This window comes from Pongo pygmaeus, chromosome 8, assembly GCF_028885625.2.
Source record: "Pongo pygmaeus isolate AG05252 chromosome 8, NHGRI_mPonPyg2-v2.0_pri, whole genome shotgun sequence".
In the NCBI taxonomy this organism is placed as follows: Eukaryota; Metazoa; Chordata; class Mammalia; order Primates; family Hominidae; genus Pongo; species Pongo pygmaeus.
Window position 1 is genome coordinate 8,984,460 of NC_072381.2, and position 21,808 is coordinate 9,006,267.

A 21,808-nucleotide genomic window follows, 5' to 3' on the forward strand; every position below is an offset into this window, starting at 1 on the left:
TGTATGTCTTTTTGGGAAGTATCTGTGACTTCTTTTGCATTAATAATCTGTATAGGTTAAGTAAGAGCAATCTTCAATATCATATTAATGATCTGCTTCATTTTGAGTAAACTAGTGCTTCTATTCCAGAAAGTGGTATAAAAAAACCTGGTGAATATAATATAATAAATATAATACTTTCTGTATATAATGTGCCCGACTGAAAAATTTGTGATTATATTTTCCAAGTAAATTACTAGATTTGCACAGCTAGGTTTAAAAGAGAAAAAGGTCAGCAAAAAAGGTGGGGTGGGTTATGGTAATTTCCATATACCACACCCCAAACTGGCTAAGGTATATCACAATTAATCATCTTATGACGTTAGAAGTGTGTCTGTTTCCACCCAAGTTACACACTGGCAGAGATATACATACATTGAATTCTGCTACACCTTAAACTAAGGATACAAATTGCTAAGGAAAGGACAGTCTCAGCCAGCAATATCAATTCTCAGAACCAGAAGAGAAAGTAAGATCTTTTCACATGCTTTCCGTTCTTTCCATTGCATTTTGCATACTTCTTATCCATTCTATTTCCTTTCCCACCCCTCCTAGGCCTCTATCGATTAAGGTTGTACTGTTCCACTGCTTTCCACCAGGGTCCAGTGGCTACATCCCTCTCCTTGTCAAAATCTGCTTTAAAGAAAGCCTCTGATAATCTTCCCCCACCTCCCCGGCCCTTGGGTAGAGCAACAATTTAAAGTATTGCCATACCCAGGAGAGCTGCATTTTAACAGGAATCAAATGCCTTGGGGTAAGAAATGAAACTCTTCTTATATAGTTTCAGGCATCAGTAAGCAGATGGGACATTTATCTGAGGGTTTTCCTCGTCTCTGGAACTCTGTGGGACTTCTCCAATCCCATCTATGTAGAAAGTTATTCCAGATATTGCTAATGTTACCATCATCTGCATCATGTTTTATACTCTAACACGTCGTTAACTTCAGCAAACTCACCTTCCCTGGATACCTGCCTTGTGCTGGACAATGTGCATCAAGTTCCCATATGAAACTCTTCTACAACTCTCTTCCCCAAATTTATTTAGACATTTCAATGCTGACCCATTTTTATTATTTTACTGTATCTACTCTTAAATAGAAGAATCAGTGCCAGGCAGGAGAGAAACATAAACTTGGGAAGGAGAAGAAAAGGAAAAAACTGAAATAAACTATAAAGAATATAACAAAACAATGTAGAGTACAGAGAACATTATCTTTCAAGCCAATTTACAGGTACCATTCAGTTCATTTAGGCTACGTCACTTACGGTAGTGGATTCTTTGAATCAGATAATAGTCTCAATCTGTCATTTCCCTGTTCCTTGCATAGATAATACCTCTGAGTCATACTCCCTAGAGCATAGTTAATTGATAAAAGGGTGCTTTTAGGACACACCAAAGTCCAAAAAAAAAAAAAAAATAGCAAATCAACATCAAGGCAGCTAACTAGAAAGGAGAAGAAGAATTGTAACTGGTTGCATGATTTGATTGCTAATCTGATCATTGGGAACACCTTTATGGTTATGTAACCATATTACATAGTTCTACTATGTATTGGCAGAGTCAATATGACTGTAATTGCTGAAATGAATGTATGCTGCCTCAGTTCACTTAATTAGATAGACATCCTTTGGCTGACTATAGTTTATTTGCTGTGACCACTACTGCTCTAACTGAAAAATCTTATTTCTGGGTTAAATTCTAGACTATATCCTACCTGGCCTTTACTCCCTTTGAGTCTCTCCACTGTAGTAGGCTCTACACAACAGTTACTACTTCAGTCTTCCGAGAAGTGATGGCCATTGTGTCATATTCCTTTCCCCCAAATATTTTATAGTTATCTGATTTCTAAAAGATAAAGACAAAATTCTTTAGTTTATCACTCAGTACTTTGTAGTTTAAATCTACCTGCTTTTTAACCTAATTTCTCATGAATCTCCTGCATTAATTTTCCACTTTATTCTGGGTTTTTACCCATTTGTCTCCCAATTCCCCTAGAATTGAGTTAAGGTGGAGTCTCGCTCTGTCACCCAGGCTGGAGTACAATGGCATGGCATGGTCTCGGCTTACTGCAACCTCCACCTCCCAGGTTCAAGCAATTCTCCTGCCTCATCCTCCAGAGTAGCTGGGACTACAGGTGTGTGCCACCACGCCCGGCTAATTTTGGTATTTTTAGTAGAGACGGGGTTTCACTATGTTGGCCAGGCTGGTCTCGAACTTCTGACCTCATGATCCACCCACCTCAGCCTCCCAAAGTCCTGGGATTACAGGTGTGAGCCACCATGCCCGGCCTGATTCTGCTGCTTTCTAGTTATATGACCTTGCATAAGTTACTTAACATCTTTGTACTCAATTTACTCATCTGTAAAATAAAATAGCTATATCTCATATCTCCTAGAATTTTTATGAAGATTATAATTTTAAACTTGATCAATATTTAGATTAATACTTTGCTATTATGAATCACTTTAAATTTGTTATTAAATAACAAAATAAAGCAGATAGCTATTATTTCACTGAATTCTAAGTACCACGAGAGTGATTTACCGCATATATTTTGCTATATCTCCTGAATTTAGAAAAGTTCATGGCACTTTCAAGACAATAAATGCTTGTTGAATAATAATAGTAATTATTATGCATCTTATTTTGGGCTCTGATTATTATAACTCTTCTGACAGAGGCATGCATAAATGTTATAAGTGTGGCCAGAGTGATACTCTACCTAAATTGTCTACATTTACAAGCCTTGTTTTTTGAGTGTATTGTATGAGAAAGTTAAAAAGTCATGGCTTCTCATTACACTAAATTCACTTTTCTGCCTCACGGACATTTGGTAAACCATGGCACCTACATATTTACACCTGTAGACATCTATAAATTAGTTTAAGTTACCCAACAATGAATAGATAATTTTAAAATAATATCAGGTTCATGTGTTTACTTACTTGTGACCAATTAATTAAAATTTTGTATCTTGTCATCTTATAACAAATGATCATTGATCCTATGAAACAGTTTCAAAATGGGGCTTTGAATACAGACCATTTATGACGAGTCCAGAGTGTGAACTTTACAGAGAGTAATGCTTATGTGGCGTCTTTTATTTGTGGTAAGAAATGATTTAATTTTTTAAAAAATTATCCTTGAATCCCCACTGCTCGAAATTATTTCTGTTTATGTACAGAGAGTTGAGCTAGTGGAGGAAAAGGCATATAAATTAATGGGGTCCTTTCCTCCACTTGAGTACAACATAGCTTCAAGATCGAGGATGTGATAGGAACCATGGCCAAATAACACTTACAAACTTTAACAATCAAACTAATCCCTCTTAGCAAGAGGAGAAAATATAAAACCTGAACTGCTGCTTGACACAGAGCCTGGGCTAGGAGGTGAACAGGCCGTAAAGACTTGTTCCATTGATTCAGTTACTTGGTTTTACTTTTAGACTTTAAGAAATAAGGGTATTTATCTCAAGAAAAAGGACTTTGGTCTCCATCCCACTTTATATTTTATTTTAAATGGAGAAGTTCATATTAAGGAAATGCTTTGGAAAACAGGTAAATATGGTCAAGCCCCTACGAGTAACTCTATGTGTTTTTCTCACCAATATGTCCCCAGTTCTAGTGCAGTTTTTGACACATAATTGGGGAATTGGTAATAATTTGTTGAATGTCTCAAGTCTTTCTTATGAAGATATCCTAGACTTTAGATAGTCAACAAATAAATAAATTGATTGACCAATTATTTACAGTTTGCTTCATTTTCTTAGCATCCTCAATTAACCTTTCTATTTCTCAGAACCCTTTTAAGAGTTTAGATGAAAGTGTGTTGATGACCTTCTATCCCTGAATATTCCAGTGTGTATTATTAAAAATACGAGCACTCTCCAATATCATCACTACATGAATTAGGAAATTTAACATTACTAATGTTAAATATAACACATTGTCTAATCCACAGTCTATATTCAAAGTTTCTAATTGTCCTAATAATTTTTTTTTTTGAGACGAGTCTCACTCTGTCACCCAGGCTGGAGTGACACCACATCTGCCATGGCACCACTGTGGCTCACTGCAGCCACAAACTCCTGGGCTCAAGCCATCCTCCCACCTCAGCCTTCCAAGTAGCTGGAACTACAGGCATGCACCAGCACACCTGGCTAATTTTTGCAGTTTTTGGAGACATGAGGTTTCACTATGTTCCCCAGGCTGGTCTGGAACTCCTGGGCTCAAGCGATCCACCCACCTTGGCCTCCCAAAGTGCTAAGATTATAGGCGTAAGCCAACATGCCTGGCCAATAATATTTTTAATAAGATCCAGTCCAGAATCACACACTGCATTTAGTTTCATGAGATATTAGTTTCATGTAGTCTTGAACAATTTCTCAGTCTTTGTCTTTCTGGGCCTTGGCGTTTTTGGAGATTGGTCAATTATTTTTGTATAAGGCACTTCGATTTCAGTTTGTCTGATGTTTCTTCATGATATGATTCAAATTATGCAGTTTTTGGGAAGAGGACAGGAATACCACAAATGCGGTGTGGTGTCCTTCTCGGTATGTTATTTCAGGAGGCACTTGAATTTGGTTTGCTGTTACTGATGACTTTAGTTATAGTTGCTTGATAAATGTGCTGTCCACTCGGTTTCTCAACTATAGAGTCTCTATTTTCCTCTTTGTATGTATTTGTGAGGGGACACTCAGAGACTATGAGGGGAGACTGTGAGATTAATGTGTATTTGTGAGGGGATGCTCAAAAACTACGCAAATATCCCCTTCTTCACCAAACTTTGAACTACGGGTTTTAGCAAATTTATTGATGATTTTCTAACTCTATCACTGTATCCCAGATTATTGATTATAAGCAGTTTTAAAGAGATAGTTTCAACTATGTATAATGAAAAATTTAAAAAGCCATATTAAAGATAAGTGGATGCATAGATCAGAGCCACAGAGATTAGAAAAATGAACATCATTTTAACTCTGGGGGACTTTTTTTTTCCAGCAATGAGATTCTTTCTCTTTAGCCACAGCACCAAACTCTGAACCGGCTGAGCCTGGTTAGCCCTTGATTCATTGTATAAATGTGAGTAAATTCCTAAATCACTTTGAACTTGATTTCTTTCTCCTTAAAAACATTATTATTATTAAAAATATATAATATCATATAATAAAGGTATAATATTATATATTATTAATATATAATATTGCTGTATAACAATACTGTCGTTATTATATATAATAATATTGGGTCTTCCTTTACTTCCCAAGAATGAGTAAAAAAAAATCATTATGATGGATATTTGAACTCTTTGACAAAAGGTAATTTATCAAGCCCAGATCAAGTTATTAGTTCCTATTACGTCTATAAATATTCTTCCTGTTTCTGAGGGCACTATATCTCCCAAACTTTATTCTATATGAGACACCACTGCCACCTCCCATGACCTGATTTTTGGAACACGTTAACAGCTCTTGCCAAAGGAGTCTGACACAAATGAAGCGTCCTCTAGCCTCAAGTCTTCCTTATTCACACTTTCTCTTTAAAAACATTTCTGATTGATGCCCAAGGCATCTATTTCACAATCTTAATTTCAATTTGCCTCACCCTTAGGTGGGACTCTCTCCTGCTGATTTTGCCAAAGTTCAACTTTTTCTATTTGCAACTACCTAGATTGGAAATGGTTAGAGACTGAGACAGTGTAACTGGCAAAGTGACTCCCCACTGGGACTAATTTGGCTCAGCCTCCCAGTTCTAAGGAAGGCTCACCACCAACTCAGGGAGCAGAAACGTTGTCTGCAAGTGGGGATTCTCCTAGCTGAATTCTCTTTTGAGAAGATACATAGAGCATAAGTACAGACCAGTATGGAGCTGTTCTGGGATACCCTTTGGATTTAATGTGAGAAATAGCCATGCTGCAAAGTACTTTCAAAGACAGTCCTTTAGCCCCACAGACTTAAATTGTGAGATCAGCCTGTTTCTGATCATCCTTTGTAAAACACACAAGAGGAGTGACACATTGTCATTCTCTCACCTAGATATAAACCCACATCATTTATTCAAACTAGATTAATCCTCTTAACACCTCTGCAATGAGGATTGTCTGCACTCAATTGCAGAACAATTCTTGCAATTGGTTCTTGTCTCAGCAGGAAGCGTATGAGAGGCCTCATGGCTAAGCCAGAAATTGTCTTCCATGCTCTGGCAGCTCATTGGTATGATGTAACTGAGTGGCCTGGTTTGATTCTAGTTTGCTTGTATTTACCTGGGTTCCCTGACTCCCTCCCAAGTACAGGCCTTGTTGCTGTAACTATAGACATACTCTATCTCAATGAACTTTATTTGTCTCAACTTTTCCTTGGCAATCTGAGCTCTGGCTTCTTATGCTTACTTGTTGTGGCCAATAGCCCCAGTGCAGCAGGAGTGGAAATGCAGTATATGTTGAAAGAAACTGGAAATTGAAGCATTAAAACCACTCTGATTCCTATTTGGGTGACTGCCACATCCCTTTCCACCAAAGAGTTCATTGGACATCTCCGGGATATTCAGCCACTCCTGTAAAAGAGGCATGTTGTGAATCAAAATAGCATATTTTGCTATTTTGGCATAGCTAATACCAATGGTCTACAGAATGAGCTGATGACTTAAATAAATTAGTTCCTTCCATTTCTAATTTAATTCTGTGAAAAACTCAAACTGAGGTAGTGACATCATATCTTAGCCGAAGAAGAGATTTTTCACATGAGAAAAATCAAGCCTAAGGATTGGATAACTCATTCCAAAATGAAACAGACCATCTGGACTTAAAGTTTTGGTTTTCTGCACCTTAGTTTTACCTTTTAATGACTTTAAAAACTGAAGAATAAGAAGGAAAAGAAAAAACCCTTGGGGAAAAATGTAGTTGGTTTTAATATTGTTACTATCAGTATTACCACCACACTTAAATCCTGTGCTCAGTGATATGGATATGTCACTTAACCTTGTTTGTCCTTGACTCAGAAGATTTGGAAGATACAGTGAAACACCTTTAGTGTTTTTCTAAAGACAAAATTTGGATTCTTTTTCTTTAGGAATATCTACATTTCCCAGTAGTACTTTGAATTTGACCATGTGCACAGATGTGATTGATGTTGATTTTGAGTGTGTGTAAGCTACATACTAGGCTATGGACATGTCATAAAATCAAACATGGCACGATAGGGCTTTAGGAATTGGCCCAAGGGCTTCAGCCAGAAAATGATCTCAAGTCTCCTTAGACATTTAATACTATATATTTAATATATTTTCCTTGAATTTTAATCACAGTTGAAATTCTCTAAAAGTCTGAATTAGTTGTCTTTGATCTTTTTAGTTCAATAGATTAAAAGTCTCAAAGCATCTCTTATAACAATATAGTTTTTAAAAAGCTTTCTAAAAGTAAAGATTAATGGTATTTTTCATGATAATAAATGCATTTTAACTGCCAAAGTGAAGCTCAAGAGTGCAATGTAAGGTTGTGCACAATTTTAGGAAGATTTGAGCGTTCTTAGGAGTTGAGGATCAACTGTCTAATTTTAATGACATCTTATTTGGCCGATCTTCAGGAAAAGATGGGTTTTGGACTTTTTTTGCAGTCTTTTTCCTGCTTCTCCAGTCATCAGACAACACACATACACACAGACCTACAGACATACACACCCACAAATCAATAAGGAGTCAAGGAGAGGTTGTCTTTTCAAAATGTGACTGCATTTAACATTTTGAAAAATTTTCAAACTGGACTCAATGCAGTTGAATGATTGAAGTGTTCAGAGAGATTTAAAGACATGTACTCCTTGCTGTTATCCCCACATGGTTTAATGGGTGAGGTGAGAGATCACCTCAAGATTATTTCCAAGCCAAGAACAGAAAAGATGAAGAAAAACAAAATCAAACAAAAATGTTAGGCCTTTTATATACCAGATCTTTTGTATATTAGTGATCTAGCATAGCAGGGAGGTACTTAAAAAAAGGAACACACAGGATATTTACTTATATCTATCTATGTATTTATGCATTATACACATATAAAGATGATTTGTCTGTCCTAGCTAAAGATTCAATCATTTTCTTCTAATTGCGGATCTAGTTACACAATCTGTCTCATTTAATTTGCTGTTAAAAATATATACTATGGCAACCCAAATGCCTATCAATGATAGACTGGATAAAGAAAATGTGGCACATACACACCATGGAATACTATGCAGCCATGAAAAAGAATGAGTTCATGTCCTTTGCAGGGACATGGATGAAGCTGGAAACCAGCATTCTCAGCAAACTGACACAGGAACAGAAATCCAAACACCACATGTTGTCACTCATAAGTGGGAGCTGAACAATGAGAACACATGGACACAGGGAGGGCCTGTATCACGCACGAGGGCCTGTCAGGGGGTTGGGGGCTAGGGGAGGGATAGCATTAGGAGAAGTACCTAATGTAGATGATGGGGCGATGGGTACAGTAAACCACCATGGCACGTGTATACCTATGTAACAAATCTGCACATTCTGCACATGTATCCCAGAACTTAAAGTATAATAAAAATTATAATAAAATAAAGTATAATAAAAATTATATATATACATCTATATATAGAGAGAGAGATAGACAGATAGATATAAGTGCATTCTCCAGAAGGCAATTGCTTCTCCCCAAAACATGTTCTACTTCTTTTAAAGCCTCTGGTAAAACTTTTATCTAAGCCATCAGATTTAGCAATTTGTAACTGATCTAATCTCTCCACAAAATCCTTGCTTACTGAAATTGCATCCAACAGTTTCTCACTATAAACCATTCAGCTCACATAAAACTGAATGACAAACTATGTCTTTCTTCTTTTTTATTTTCATAGTCTCATGCTGTTTTTCTTTTAACCCCTCCAAATAGATAAGCTTAATCAGAAATCAGAAATCATTTCAGCAATTACCAGGTATAGCATTATGAAACAGATAATCATTTAGAATTAACATAATAAACATAAAGAACCACAATATCGGCCATCATCAGATGGAATTTAAGTAATTACAATATTCTTTTTCGTTAATCCTCCAATAGAATATAAGGGTTTCTAAAGGTTTATAGGTGAGTGCCATTATCTGAAAGAGGCTTTTTTATTCCTTTATTATTTAATGCATTCACTCATTCATCAAACATTGATTATTATCTAAGCACCAAATATTATGTAAGTATAGAGGAAATAATGATGAACAAAAATAGGCACACAATTCATAATTGTTTAGTTTAAACATAAAATTGTCTCAATAATTAACTATGAGGCTGAATGACAAATGTCTATTACATAAACCTCTTTTGAATAGATAATTATGTTTGGGAAAAAAACTTATCCTTGTCTTCTCTATTAATTACTGGGTTGTCTCGCATTGTGTTTGATGCAAATTAGGTGCTCAATTAATACATATTTAATGATGAAATTTATGTTTATATTAATATAAAATCTTTGATCTTTTAGATTTTGAAATTCCACTTATTACAGTTTCTTTAGTCTCATATTGAGCTTATAATAAAGGTCTTTATTTCATTGTAAACCCAAATTCTGGCCAGTACTTAAACTATTTCTTCACAATAAATATGTCACTATTTCTTGGGCTGCCTAAATTACATGGATTTTATTATATGTGGATTCTCCATAAATCCCCACAAATGCCTAACCTAATGGGCAGAAGGTATGGCATTTGTGAAATTGGCACCTGAGGATCCCGGTGATTCCTAACAGTAAATAAGATTAATCCCATGAAACTAGGAAAATTTGCTTAATGTATATGTTATTTGAAGTCTTGTCATACCCTGAAACAATTGGGCTTAAATGCTGGAAAATGAGAGATCAATGTGAGAAGATGAGAAGATACTCTCCAATTTTTTGTGCCCCATAGTACTTTGCAGAAAAGGCATTTTATGGCTATCTACGGAGCAAGTGGTTGATTGACAGGTTGGATCAATTATTTTTTCCTGGGAAAGTAAATAAGAGTACTGAAAAGTGTAAAATCAGTTCTATGTTGAGATTTCCAGATGTGATTTGCAATGTCATAACTTTGACATGTGACAACAAAAGATGAGTCTGTCTTAGATAGAATCAATACACGATGATTCCCTCCTTTTCTCCTGTTCGACTCAGCTGCAAGACAACTTGTAGTTCTCCAAGCATGACGAGGCTGGCTTACTTCTGTGCACCTTTAGTTTTTCCCTGAAATTGTAGTTCTTTCAGAGCCCTGCTTAAGTTAGGATGGATGCCTCCCAGTGGATGGTACATACTGAATAGGTGCAGAGACTTGGTCTCTGTCTCTCTCGCCCTGAAGTTCAAGTTTTTCTGAATTAACCTATGTCCTCAGAATGCCACTTACTCCTCTGGTTACCACTCTAAGATTCTGGCCTGGTTATTTCTTAACTAATCTAATGGCTCTCTGATGCTTCTAAAGAACATTTATGCCATTATCCTCAGCAAACTAACACAGGAACAGAAAACCAAACACTGTATGTTCTCTTATAAGCGGAAGCTAAGCAATGAGAACGCATGGACACAGGGAGGGAAACAACACACACTGGGGCCTGTTGGGAGTGCAGGAGGAGGGAGAGCATTAGGATAAATAGCTGATGCATGCAGGGCTTAGTACCTGGGTGATGGGTTGATAGGTGCAGCAGACCACCAGGGTATACGTTTACCTATGTAGCAAACCTGCACTTGTATCTCAGAAATTAAAATTAAAATTAAATTAAATTAAAAAATTATCTAGTATCCTTTTTAGTTTTCAGTAGGAAGACTGTTATAAATAACCTAATATGACTTATTTACAGAAACAGAAGCTGGAATTATCAATAGTGTTTTTTTATTAATGGATTTCTTTTGGATTGCACCATTCTACAACAGCCAGCATGATACTGACCACAAGATAGTCTAAGTAGAAAAATGCTACCTTAGAATTGGCTCATGTTCTAAAATTCCTATATCTTCTCTTTTACAAAATGCCCAATAAACTACAGATTTGCACATTTTCTGTCTAAATTTATAGATAATTCCATATATGGGATATGTTAAGATATTGGGATATAACATTTGCACAGTTTCAAATCTTTTATTACTAGTGTTCTGCCTTTTCAGTGATGTACTAAAAGATTTTGGACAAAGGAATCCCCATGATATCAGCTAGATTTTGAGTGTTTAAGGCAAAATCTTCTTTAAATGCTTCCTTCCTCATTCTTTCCATATTTTATGGTACTATTTTTCATTCTGAATTAGCAGCATCTTTGAATTATTCTCATTTCACAAAAGTCATCTGTTATAATGATATTATTACTTGATAAAGTACAATGTCATTTAATTGACTCCTCACCTCCTGGATAAATTTTATGTGATCACATTTATTTATTCAACCCATACTTAATGAATGCCTAATATATGCTAGGCACCATGTTAGACATTGAGAAGCAGGTTAGTTGCAGAAAAATTGTTGCACAGTTGTTCTATTTCTACTGTCTCCATTACAGAATCTTTTTCATTATTTTTGAAAGGACTTTGCAGTGGAATAGCTAATATGTTATCTTCAACATGATTTCGTTTTCATGACACTCCCTAATCATTTCCCAATATTGGTAAAATGAGGACATGTGAATCAATTGTCTTTGAATTCATTTTTAAATGACTCATGGAGATAATCATCTAAATAGGAAAATATGAAGCACTTATATTTTATTTCTTCATATTAAAGGTCCCTTAAGAATACCTCTACTCAAATAAAATGCACCAGTGTTAATGTTTTCTGGAACATATTGCATCCAGTAGTAGTTTAATTGACTTATCTCTCATCTCTATGAAATTTAATGTTTTTCTTAATCTTCAGGACAAAACTTTTAATTAATGCATTGTTTCAGGTGTATCAGTTGAAATACAAATAGAACTGTTGCTATATATACGACATTTATAGCATCAAAAATAAGATCCAGTTCTTCTGCATATATTAAAAAAACTGATTTGAAAATAAATAGGTTTGGTTGAATATATGGGGACATAATAGGGTCTTGAATGTATTTGCAGTGCTCTACTCCATATTATCTTATAATTCTGAAGTTACACATCTTTCTAAAGATGTAAGAACAATGTATTACGTACTGAATATTTATATGAGGACACACTAACTTAGTATGTTCTTTCAAGTCTACTCTTGGAATTTCTTTCTACATTGAAATGTAAGGCTTGATTAGTCCATAGAAAGTATACATTTTGGAACATTATGCTTATTTCTACCAAATATAAAGTTTCATTATTTTTTGAAATAAAGAATTAATTATTTCAAACTCTTAGAGAAATGGGATGAGCAAAATTTTAAAAGTGATCATTATTCTTGAAACTTCCTATGTTAACCCAAATTTAGAACTAAGAAATATACACTTTAATAAATTATCCCCATAAGAAATTTCTCTACAAATTATAGTTTGCATCTCATGTGATCATAACATTAAGCTTGAAACTTAACAATTCTACATCATTTTTCATACTTAAAACACCTTGGAATAGCATTAGCTAATTAATCAAATTAGATAACAATTCTGTTATGAACTGAACATTATATTGAATCATTTGCTGCAGAATATCAAGATGGCATATGTATAGATGTCATTTTTGAAGTAATGATTATAGCCATGTGCAATAAAGTATTTATTACTTTATCTAATTAATACACATTTTGGCATGTCAGGGTTTGTGGGTAATTATAGTTTTCTATTGCGGTAATAATTTGTATGATTTATGAAGCCTGTGAAACAACAATGTGAGCCAAAAAGCTGTCTGGAATAATTACAGTTAAGCAGTGTGATCAACAGGTATGCCCAGCCAAGAGAACACAGCCCTGGGGATAAGATCCTCAAACAAACAGAAGCGACTGGAGCTGTTCAGTTCTCAGCCTGCTTTTTCTTACCTGAAAAAAATGGCCCACCCACTGTTCTCAGCTGTGTTAACAAAGCACTGATTGCTTAAGTCTATGTGGTTATTTTCCAAAGGTTCATGTGCTAATGTGGAGGACTTCATAAAAAAACAAAACAATAATCATGGATCATATAAATTTTCAGTTATTTCAAGGAAGAATGAATGTCGACACATTTAATTTGTTTAAGAATGTCAATGCCTTCTGTGGCTACTGAAAACTTTTACCTAGAATCTGAATTCATTCTACTCCAGTTGGTGATAGAACACTCTTCGCCCTGCCATACTGGCTATTCCAATAGGCTCTGAGTCTGGCGTCCTTACTGAAGCAAGATACCTGGAGTTATTGTCCTAGTGGGAATGTAGAACAGAGTTTGTCTCCCAAGAATTTTGCTCATATAAAGGAACTGACTGTCCAGAAACTTAAGAGTTGGAAAGGAGCCCACCTATCATTGTCCACATTTATATAATAAATTTTAAGAAGTTGGTGAGTTGTAGGAGGTCTACAGGTTATTCTTTATTGGACATTGCTTTTGCTTTGCTACGTCTACTTTGACCTTTCCATCAGTCATTTTCTTTTGCTTCATATTAATATCCTCAAGGTATGTAATGTTTTAATTGGCTTTCAGCACATACACTGAAGCAGGAGATCCTATCTCACAGAAAGAAGCAGCTGTAAATTTCTGTGAACTGGTCTCAATATGTGGGGAGTTCTTAAATTAGTTTGATCTTTCTCAGAAAGACTAACACATTTATATCTTGCAGGAGTATATTGAATTTTTAGTTATTAACTCCAGGTAGAGCCAGGTTCTTACTGTCTTTTTATACTGGAAGACTAAAAGATAACATCAAATAATACTGACTGTTGAAAGCAGTGTCATAGGATATTCCACTTTAAAATTAATGCTATATTGTACAGTCAGCAATCTGTAGCATGATAGCCACTTTTGTATAAGTCAGAAAGTTATACTGCAAGAGAAGGGCAACAGCTCCACAATTGGTCTGGAATGGAAATCAGGAATTTCTCTTGACACATTAAACTAAGCAGTAGCCTTCATTGACCCCAAATTTATCAAGGACTCGTTTTATGGTGAGTCAAGGCAAAGAGAGGAAACAGATGAGGTAGATCAAGGATGCGAATCGGGGCCTGGAGAATCTGTAACTCATGCCAACCTCAACCCTTGGTGACAAATTGTCTTTGAACTGTCAAGCCTTCTCTCACAATGGGTTAATCGTCATCTAAAATGAAAATCCCTCTCTTTGACTTTCAAAATATTTGTTAGAGGAAAAAAAGTGGAATAAACACACACACACACACACACACACAAATAGCAAAGAAAATTTTTTCCTTCCAAACAAGAAGCTACTTTTGGTAGAAAATGTGTCATTTTTAGGAGCAGTAAAACATTAAAGAGGAATATCCTTACTATTTGAATCCTAAAGTTACATTTAGGCCTTTTCTGTTTTATTAGGCACAGTAGAAAGTTCAGGTCAAATGGTAACTCTAGAAAGAAACAACATCTGTGCTTTTAAATGTTTTAAGTAGAATTTTAGAGATAGATATTTAAGTAATTAAGTCCATTCTGCCCCTGGGCTTAGCATGCAGGCAACGTCCAAAACACCCATTCCCTTGCCTCCTCCTCTCTATTCTAACGCGGCAGCTTGTCCCCTTCTCCCACACACACAGGCAGACACACATGCTTCCTGTAGCTTCCTGTAAATGACAATGGCCCCAGTAGGTTAAAACCCTTCCAAGAAAACAAACAAACAAAAAAGGTAAAATAAAGTTCAGAAATCCAAAGGTCAAAGAGTAAAGTGAAACCAAAAGCTATGTCAGGATATTAAGGGGAGGTAAAAACAGGGTGAAAACATACTGTTAATCTCCATGATTACAACTTCATCTTACAGTTTGCTTCTCATCATGGATGAGGACAGTTTGGTGAAACTGAGGTTGGAATTATATATGTGTAGCATGGATGCATATATGTATATATATGCACACACACATAGAAATAAATATACTGTTGCACATGTTTAATACTGTATGAGCTTTTATGTACACCTTTGCATAAAAACTAAGATTATGCATTAAAAACATTTTACATCTTCAACGGCTTTTGCTGTCATTTCCGGGCATCACTCATGTCTTTTCCTTTTTTGGTTATTGGCTAACTTCTATTTCTTTAACATTTGCCACTTACCAAAATTGATGCTGTTATTCAAAGAATGCATTTTATGAAAATTTCAATTAAGGCTATGTGTGTATAGTAGTTTGCTTTTTCAAATTATGGGTGTCCTTACAAAATTGATTTATTAACCATACATTTTATTTTATTTTAAAGTTTAACCATACACTTCAAAATAAAATAAGGTGTATGGTTAATAAATACACTTTATTTATTTATTTATTTATTGATTTTTGAGACAGGGTCTCACTCTGTTGCCCAGGCTGGAGTGCAGTGGATCACAGCAACTTTGGCCTCCTGGGCTCAAGCGATCCTCCCACCTCAGCCTCACCTCCACCTCAGAGTACCTGAGACTACAGGCACATCCCACCAAACCCCAATAGTTTCTTCTGTATTTTGTGTAGAGACAGGGTTTCCCCATGTTGTCCAGGCTGGTCTCGAACTCCTGGGTTCAAGCTATCAGCCCACCTGAGCCTCCCAAAGTGCTGGGATTTCAAGTGTGATATTTATCATAGACTTTAAAAATATTAAAATGACTGCTATTAAAAACATGAAGCTGTTAATGTTATTTCCCAGAATCATTTACATGTGGGCAACTCTTGCTCATCTTGTCCAGTTGTTTTTTTCCACCATTAGTTTCTTGTTCAAATGCATTATCTGGTAATGTCGTTATATGAATGTACTCTTGCCAAAGGGGCTAACAAAGCTGAAAATGAACACAGTTTATACCTGGTGTCTGTAGTCAACAGGCTCTGTGTTCTTCATTAAACGGTGACCAAACCGGAGGTGTTGCTGGGAATTACACTTCCTCTTCTTTCCAGGAACTGTCTTCTTTTACCTCAAGAAGCAAAGGCTCTCTTTCATTTTGTTTTGTTCTCAATAGCTTATTTCACAGGGAATAAAAACACACTAAAATCTTGTGTATCTGTAGACTTTTTTTTTTTCAATTTTCCAGAAAATTATTCTCTGAAGAGTAGCTTCCTTGCTTTGAAGATGCAACTCTTTTGACCTTAACTCTTTTCATTGCCCACTTTTTGGCAGTGACCCCCTAAAACAAGAAAAATGTTGAAGATGAACAACCTGAACTGGACTCCTGCCAAGTCCACAAACCGATTTTACAAGTGAGATGACTCATCACCAGAAGAATTGTAGACCTATTGACCTTAGCGTTTCTTTATTTGTTATATTTTGAGACAGGGTCTTGCTCTGTCACCCAGGTGGAGTGCAGTGATGCAATAATAGCTCACCTCAGCCTCCCGAGCTCAAGTGATCCTCCCACCTCAGTCTCTCATGTAGCTGGGACCACAGGTGCCACCACTACACCCTGCTTATTAACTTTTTAAATTTTTTTTTGTACAGATAGAGTCTCACTATATTGCCTAGGCTGACAGAGTATTTTTTTTGCTTAATTATTCTTTATTCTCAAATGCAGTGAATAGTCACAGTAGCCCACCATGGGGGCTTCATTTTTAGACATTACAGTAACTAGGGGAATTCTATTAAGGAGCCAGCAGCTAAACCATTATTGTTATTATTATTATTCTTTAAACCAAACTACAGATTTACTCAAATTTCATCAGTCTTCCCATCAGTGTTCTCTTTCTGGTCCATGATCCAATGTAGGATTCCACATCACAGTTAGTTTTTGTGACTCCATGTCCTCTCCCACGCTGTGATGGTTCCTCAGTATCTCTTTGTCTTCCAGGACCTGACACTTTTGAAGAGTATTAGACAGCTATTTTGAAGAATGTCCTGCAATTTGGATCTGCCTAAAGTGTTTCAATGAATAAATGTTACTCGTGCATTGTTGGCCAAGAGTACCATAGAAATGATAAGGCTTTCTTAGTGTATCAAATCAGGTAGTGTGGGATGTCAATATGTCTTATTACTGGTGATGTTAATCTTGATCACTTGGCTGAGATGGCATCTTCCAGGTGTTTCCATTTTTAAAATTACTATTTTTCCTTTAGCAATTAATGGGTACCTTGAGGGTGATAATTTTGCACTAGGCACATAGAATCTTTCTCCTCAAAGTTTTACCCATGAATTTTGGCTTTCATTGGTACATCTTGCCTACAACAATTATTACTGTGGTATTCTATTGGTGAATTCATATTTCCATCTTCTTTCTACATTTATTGATTGGAAGAGCTGTTATCTCCCATTCATTCATTCATCCATTTCTTTATGTCATAGACTCATGGATGCTTATTGTATTCTCTTGGTAAAAATAATCTATTAATTTTTTTTTGTATTATACTTAAAGTTTTAGGGTACATGTGTACAATGTGCAGGTTCGTTACATATGTATACATATGCCCTGTTGGTGTGCTGCACCCATTAACTTGTCATTAACATTAGGTATATCTCCTAATGCTATGCCTCCCCCCTACCCCCACTCCACAACAGGCCCCAGTGTGTGATGTTCCCCTTCCTGTGTCCATGTGTTCTCATTGTTCAATTCCCACCTATGAGTGAGAACATGCGGTGTTTGGTTTTTTGTCCTTGCAACAGAGTATTTTTAATTTTATATTTTCTATCAGTTGGGGACAGCAATGAGGTCTGATTTGATTCTTTCTGAATTTCAGTAGCTTTATCATCTACATGTGTCTTCACAGTGTGTTTTTAGAGTTTGCTTTAAAATTCTTCTTGAGATATGTTTTCTACCTCCTGACCGTAGAAGTGAAACAGCTAGATTGCAAGTCATTAAATGTATCCAATAATTTTGATTCTTTAAAGCTCTTACTCAATTTTCCTCTATGTACTGCAATTAAATTCATCTGATAATCCTCATACGTTGCTGATTTATAAATGATCTCACTGAGACGTGTTATATTTTTTTGCTGCCAAATTTATGCAGAGTGCGTCTATACCATTTAATATTGAAGGTTGCTTCAACATGGATGGTAAAGTGGATAATTATGGTGATTGGACAATTCAAAGATAATAAAACACCTGTTTCACAATAATTTGAATGTGTTCCATCAAGCTTTTGTTTGGGAATTTAAAACTACTTAATTATATGGTTAAATAAAACACATTTTTATCTTTCTTTAGTATATGATAGACTAAGTAATATTAGAAGTTGGGTAGAGTAAATCTTGGAAAAACACCATTTAAAGTAAAATACTGTAAGATTTTAAAATGTTAAGATTTTAAACAATGGTCCAACCACATTAGAAAACAGCTTAGAAATTTCTTAAATAGACTTACAGTCTATACTAGCCATTTAAGTCCTAGATATTTACCCAAAAGAAATGAAAGTATATTTCCAAACAAAGACTTGTGCATAAATATTTATAGAAATTTTATTTGTAATAGCTGAAACTGGAAACAAACGAATTGTCCATCAACAGATAAATGCACAAACGTTGAATACTGTTTAGTGATAAAAAGAATGAATTATTATTATATACAACATTGAAGAATCTCAAAATGATTATATTGAGTGAAAGAAAATGCAAACTAATTTGTAATGGTGGGAAGCAGATCAGTGGTTGCCTGGGGATGGGGTAGGAAGTAGTGGGAAGAGAGTTTACAAAGGGGCAGGAGGAAATTTTTGGGTGATGAGTACATTCAATAAATAATTTTGGTGACAGTTACATGGACGTATACATATGTCAAAACATCTAATTGTATGCTTTACACATGGACAGCTTTTTGCATGTTAATTTTACTTTAATAAAGTTATTTTTAAAAGGTAAACAATGGATTTCTACCGAAAGGAAAAGAAATCATTATATAAAAAAGATACCTGTACTTAGACATTTATCGCAGCACAATTCACAATAGCAAAGATGTAGAACCAACCTAAGCATCCATTAACAGATGATTGGATAAAGAAAATATAAATATACACCATGGAATAATTTTAGCCACACAAAGAATGAAATGATGTCTTTTGCAGCAACATGGATGGAACCATAGGCCATTATCTTAAGTAAAATAACTCAGAAACAGAAAGTCAAACACTCCATATTCTCACTTATCAGTGAGAGCTAAATAATGTGTACTCATGGACTTAGAGAGTGGAATAATAGACATAGAAGACTCAGACAAGTGGGAGAGTAGGAGCAGGATGAGGGATGAGTAACTGCAAAACAGGTGTTGTGTACGTTATTCGAGTGATGGTTCCACTAGACGCTCGGACTTCACCAGCAATATATCCATGTAACAAAACTGCACTTACGCCCCTGAACTTATACAAATTTTATAAGGTAAACATAAAGAACACTATATAACATCTATATCCTTGTACCAATAAGCAAGTTTGGGGGAAATTGAGATGAGAAGACCCATCATGACTGAAATGGGAGAGCTGATGCCTTCTTTAATGCCAAAACTGTCTTAAGATTTCTCATTGCAACCCTTCCTTCATCACAGCAAAGGTGCAGGGAGGGCAAGGCACTCAAATTCTGAGAAATACTCTTATAGGGGAAAATAGGGATAAGATCTAAAGTTCCACTTGTTTTGATCTTGCAGATTCAACCATTCATTTATTCACTCATTCATGCAACAAGTGTTTGTCAGGTGCCAACTGTGGGCCAAATATTGTATTCTCATTAGGGATAGAAATGAAATGAAAACAGATGCCTTCCTTATGGCATTTATATTATAGATAAAGGAGAAAGATATTATCAAGTACTCAGACAAACTCACAGTGACAACTGTAACAACAGTTATTCAGGAGAGCTTCAACATGATGTGAAACCCTATGTTTAGTGATTTTACCTAATTAGGAAGAACTCAGAACCAGCCAGGATGGGGAACTCAGGAAGCATCAGTTATATATTTATATAAAATGCATATACTGCATCTTATACATGATATACAATATAACATAACATATTATTATTACATAGCATCATTGTCTGCTTGAATACAGAAAATTAAATGCAGAGACAGAGGAAGCTAACATTTGTATCTGGCAACGTAGCCTGATATGGTTTGGCTGTGTCCCCACCCAAATTTCACCTTGAATTGTAATAATCCCCACTTGTAAAGGGTGGGGCCCGGTGGAGATAATTGAATCATAGGGATGCTTTCCCCTGTACTGTTCTTGTGGTAGTGAATAAGTATAAATGGGAGTTCCCCTACACAAGTTCTTCCCTGCCTGCTGCCATGTAAGATGTAACTTTTCTTCTCATTACCTTCCACCATGATTGTGAGGCCTCTCCAGCCATGTGGAACTGTGAGTCCATTTAACCTCTTTCCTTTATAAATTACTCAGTCTCAGGTATATCTTTATCAGTAGCATGAGGACAGACTAATACATAGTCTATTAGTTATGGGTGGACTTTGAAGCAAGTCTCTCTCTCTGTCTGTTTTTTGTTTAGTTTTTTGAGACAGGATCTGGCTCTGTCACCCAGCATGGCTCACTGCAGCCTCAACCTGCTGGGGTCAAGCAATTATCCCACCTCAGCCTCCCAAGTAGCTAGGACTACAGAACCGTGCCACCACTCCTGGCTAGTTTTTGTGCTTTTTGTAGAGACAGGGTTTTGCCATGTTGCCCCGGCTGGTCTTGAACTACTGGGCTCAAGCAATCCACCTGCCTTGGCCTCCCAAAGTGCTGGGATTACCAGTATGAGCCAATGAGACTGACTGAAGCCAGTTTCTTTGTGTTTGATTTCCAGATCTGCAGTTTGTTAGTTATGGGACCTTGGGAGAATCTCATTACTCTGTTAAGTCTTAGTTACTTCATCTGTAAAAGAATAATAGAATGAATAAGGTCTTAGGGATTAAATAAGAGAATGCATAGTAACGTTGAATAGACACTAGCTATTATTATTACTACTATGATAAAATCATTTGTTCATTGTTCCCATGACATGTTTCATGCTTGCTCTAGTCACAGACTTGGGCATATACAAAAATCAAAGGATAAAACAAAACAAAAAATTGCCATGACTGAGGTTGTTGGCAGTTGCATCTCAAGCAGTTTATAGTTTTAGAAAAGGAACAGACATCCATAAATAATGTGAAGAAGAAGTCCAAATTCAGTTGTTGTGGTGGAAGACAAAGGTTACAGGACAAGTCAATAATATAATTTCTTGACCCTATTGTTATCTTGTGTGTGGGAAGAGGTATCGCTCAGGGAACAATCATAAGAGTGATATTGTTTCCAAGTCACCATAAATGCCTAAGAATATGCCCTCAATCCACATGTTTATAGATAAAAGAAATTAAGTGCAATACTGATAGGATGGAGAAAATAAGAAATTTACTTTTTATCTAGGCTGTGATGTATTATGTCTCGCTTCATAGCCTGCATTAAGTTTTCTAATATTGACAACATTTTTCTATGTTTCATGTTCACTCATTTATTCATTCATTCACCAAGTATTTTAAGTGCCTATTATGCACCAGGCCCTATTCTAGAAGCTGGTCTACATGGACAGTATCTTCTCATGAGACATGGTATGATTGCTAGGCATGACTATGTTCTAATATAGATTTTGGAGACCAGTTAATACTTAATTTCAATTTCACATAAACATTTATTCAATCTCTATTCTCTTCCAGACACTACGTTCAGGGTGCAAAAATGAACGAGGCAAGATTATCTTGAGCCTTGTGGAGATAATTTAGTGAGAACGCCACATTGGACAGGCTATTACAAGTGTGATGAATGTG

The 21,808-nt window shown here is 35.8% G+C and overlaps 1 long non-coding RNA gene across 1 annotated transcript; it reads left to right on the plus strand.

Annotated features, from left to right (window-relative positions):
• Nucleotides 1-414: 414 nt before the first annotated feature.
• On the plus strand, nucleotides 415-16,995 carry LOC129006844 (uncharacterized). Its single transcript, XR_008492100.1, has 4 exons — nucleotides 415-508; nucleotides 5,041-5,121; nucleotides 16,217-16,296; nucleotides 16,881-16,995. It is a non-coding gene; the product is annotated as an uncharacterized LOC129006844 (long non-coding RNA).
• The last annotated feature ends 4,813 nt before the right edge of the window (nucleotides 16,996-21,808 follow it).